Source organism: Mastomys coucha, unplaced genomic scaffold (assembly GCF_008632895.1).
Source record: "Mastomys coucha isolate ucsf_1 unplaced genomic scaffold, UCSF_Mcou_1 pScaffold12, whole genome shotgun sequence".
NCBI classification, from domain to species: domain Eukaryota; kingdom Metazoa; phylum Chordata; class Mammalia; order Rodentia; family Muridae; genus Mastomys; species Mastomys coucha.
In genome coordinates this window covers 89,746,195-89,750,341 of record NW_022196894.1, presented here as the reverse complement: position 1 = coordinate 89,750,341, position 4,147 = coordinate 89,746,195, and the positions used below count along the sequence as shown (strand labels likewise).

General features: G+C 43.5%; 1 pseudogene; it reads left to right on the top strand.

Annotated features, from left to right (window-relative positions):
• The first annotated feature begins 830 nt into the window (after window positions 1–830).
• Window positions 831–2,560, top strand: LOC116083802 (annotated as a pseudogene).
• The last annotated feature ends 1,587 nt before the right edge of the window (window positions 2,561–4,147 follow it).

Here is a 4,147-nt window from a genome sequence, read left to right as displayed (position 1 = left end):
TTCCATATTCCATTGTTCCATATTCCAGGTGTTTCATATTCCAGTTGCTCCATAATCCAGGTGTTTCATATTCCTGTTTTTTCATATCCCAGTTTTTTCATATTCCATTTTTTCATATTCCAGGTGTTCCCTATTTCAGGTGTTTTATATTCCAGTTATTCCATATTCCAGTGTTCCATCACAGTTGTTCCACATTCTAGTTGTTTTGTATGTTGCAGGCTTTTATATTGTCTAGTTTTCTTTGTTTTGATGTTTTAGCCACTTTAGTATTTTAAAATTCTTTCATTTAACAAAGATTTTTATCTCAGACTATGTAATGGCATACACCAGAGAGTCCATATTGAACTTGATAAAAGAAACAAAGCTTATTCTGGAGCCAAATGTGGGCAACCATGGCCCAGGACCACAGATTTAGATTTCTCTAAATACTGCATTCCTCAATGACAATTAAGAAAAGGAGGGCATGAATTCAAGAAGCCACAGGGTGGGTGGGAGTGGGGTATGGGAATGGTAGAAAAGGGAAGAATGGAAAGGGGGAAATTATGCAATTATATTTTAGGTAGAAAATAAAAATTTAGCTCTTTTTATGGCACCTTTAGGAAGGCTGCTATGTTAAAATGAAGCTAACTATCTCCTTCCCAGCCACCACCTGTCAGAAACTCACTGAAATGGATGAAGAACACAAGCTTCATGCTGTCCAAGAGAAGCTATGACCACAGGAGTAGCCGCTGACATCCTGGGTGAAGAATGGAGGGGTACGTGATCCCAGTCGTGTTGGAAAAAGCACAAGATGTCTTCCCATGAAGCAAGGTGTCTTGACCCTAGGCAGAATGTGGCTGCTGTTGAGTAAGGGGCGCTCTTGCTATGGACTGGAGAGAGTAAGCACAAGTCTGAGTGTGGTAGATGCCAAGCTCGGTGCTCTCAGATCGGTGATTGTGAGAAGTGAGAGTGACAGCCTGGGCTGACAGATACCACTGTGCCTCGGCCACTTGCCCCAAAAGAATTAGCAGAATCAGAAAGCTTTCCAATCTCTCTAAAGACAATGATGTCCTAAAGGACACCTAAACAATGACGATGCCTGATGGCATGTCAGAGTGAATGAGGAAAACCTCACAAGACTTCACCCCTAGATAAAGAGCTGTAGGCTTCTAAGAGATGGAGAATCAGCCTTCTTCAGGGATGAGCCGAACGATAGGTTATCCAGGCCCCCTGATAACACAGAAAATAAGGCCAAGGTCAGTATGGCAGGCACCAAGCGCGTGCCTGTGGCAATTGCTACTGCCTCCAAACCTGGGCTGAGATCGAGAACTGCTCTTGAAGACATTGGTAATAAAGTCAAAGAACAGGTAAAGGCTAGAGTGCCTCTGAGAAAGGAGGCAAAAACGTTAGGTACTGGAAAAGGTACTGTTAAAGTCCTCCCAAAACCTGTGAAGAAAGTGCCTGAGTGTGAACCAGAGGTGGTCCTGGCTGAGCCTGAGCCTGGGCCGGAACCTGAACCTGAACTTGGACATGTTTTAGAAAAGAAGCCTCCTGAACCTATTTTGGTTGATAATCCCTCTCCAAGCCCAATGGAAACATCTGGATATGCACCTGCAGAAGAAGATCTGTGTCAGGCTTTCTCTGATGTAATTCTTGCAGTGAGTGATGGAGATGCATATGATGGAGTGAATCTCTGTAGTGAATATATGAAAGATATCTATGCTTATCTCAGACAACTGGAGGAAGAGCAGTCAGTTAGACCAAAATACCTACAGGGTTGCAAAGTCACTGTAAACATGAGAGCCATCCTAATTGACTGGCTAATACAGGTTCAGATGAAATTTAGGCTGCTGCCGGAGACCATGTACATGACTGTGTCCATTATTGATCGGTTCATGCAGAACAGTTGTGTACCCAAGAAGATGCTGCAGCTGGTTGGTGTGACTGCCATGTTTATTGCAAGCAAGTATGAGGAGATGTGCCCTCCAGAAATAGGTGACTTCGCTTTCGTGACTAACAACACTTACACTAAGCAGCAGATCAGACAAGTGGAGATGAAGATTCTGAGAGTTCTGAACTTCAGTCTGGGTCGCCCTCTGCCTCTGCACTTCCTCTGTAGAGCATCTAAAACTGAGGAGGTTGACACTGAGCAGCATACTTTGGCCAAATACCTCACGGAGCTCTCTATGCTGGACTACGACATGGTCCATTTTGCTCCTTCTCAAATTGCAGCTGTGACTTTTTGCTAAGCACTGAAAATTCTTGACAACGGTGAATGGACACTACCTATCCTACACTGAAGAATCCCTGCTTCCTGTTATGCAGCACCTGGCTAAGAATGTAGTCATGGTGAACTGTGGCCTTACAAAGCACATGACCATCAAGAACAAGTATGCAGCATCTAAGCATGCTAAGATCAGCACGCTGGCACAGCTGAACTGTACACTAGTTCAGACTTTGTCTAAGGCTGTGACAAAGGCATAACTCCAATGGACTACTGCAGGTGCAGTTGGCACCATGTGCCTCCTGTACATAGGATACCATGTTTACTTGCTCTTCGATAAAGATTGTAACTTTTTACTTAAAAAAAAAAAAGAGGATGTACAGATGAGCAACACTAAATGAGTCAGCAGAGTGTGTAAGGGAGTGAGTTAGTGTGTGTGTGTGTGTGTGTGTGTGTGTGTGTGTATTGTGGTGTATACGAATAATAATAAAAAACCAGGTCAAGACTTTGAGAGGGAGTAGGGGCATAGGAGGAGTTGAATCAGGAGAGAGAGGAGCAGAAATTATATAAACATAATATTCATGTATGAAATTCTCAAAAAATATAAAAATAATGTAAAAAATAAAAATTTCACTTCATCTTAGCATAAGCAGTTTGTTCCACTCACGTTTTACAGAAAACCATTAGCCTTCTTTACAACCCTTTCCAATGTAGCTCTAGCATCGATGTTCTTTCTGCAATAAACACTCTAGACTCATATATCGTGTAAATCCTAGAAAACATGTTCTTTGAGGAGCAGGGACTGAGACTTCCTTAGGTATAACAGGAGTGTGTGTGACAAAGCTATGTAAACACTGTAGCGTAATCTTCAGTCCTCGTCACCCAGGACTCATATATGAAGTGCTGGGGGGGGCTGCGCTGTGTGAAGGGGTTAAGATGATGCCTCAGTCAGCAAGCTCACTGTACAAGCATGAAGACTCGAGTATAACCCCCAGAACCTGTAAAAAGGCCGGTCTGGTGCTATGTATTCATAAACCCAGCAATGGAAAGGCAGAGACAAAAAGATCCCTGAGGGTAACTGTCCAGCCAGCCAAGTTCCAGGAAAGTAGAGATCCTGTCTCAAAAACAGGTTGAAGGTATCCTGAGGAACAAAAAGGAAGTGGGAGCTGACATCTGACCTATACACATATACACACACACATGTGCACACATATGCACACACACTCGTGCACACACACATATACAAACACACACACATACACACATACATGTGCACACACACATACTTATACAGGAAACTGTCTTCAGTTTCATGTTCTTTTCTTTTTGTAGTTTGGTTCCTTTTCTTTTTATCAACAGGTTGGAATAACTCATGAAAGGACAGATTCTTCCCACCAAAGATACACAGACACAACTTAGGAATGCTGTTCTTGAGCAAATAACTCACAACTCCAAAGAGACAAGATGGCTATATCAAGAAGCAAAGGTCCAGCACACTCCTTATCTTTCATGGTTCAAGATTTTCCTACATGGGCACATACTTTCCCATGCACACCAGCTGTCTTGTTAGGGTTCACTGCTGTGAGCAGACACCATGACCTAGGCAACTCTTATAAAGAACAACATTTAATTAGGGCTGGCTTACAGGTTCAGAGGGTCAATCCATTATCATCAAGGTGGGAACATGACAGCATCCAGGCAGGCATGGTGCAGGAGCAGCTGAGAGTTTTACATCTTCATCTGAAGGTAGCTAGGAGAAGACTGGCTCCCAGGTAGCTAGGATGAGGGTATTAAAGCCCAAACCCGCCGGGCAGTGGTGGTGCACACCTTTAATCCCAGTACTTGGGAGGCAGAGGCAGGCAGATTTCTAAGTTCAAGGCCAGCCTGGTCTACAGAGTGAGTCCCAGGATAGCCAGGGCTATACAGAGAAACCCTGTCTCGAAA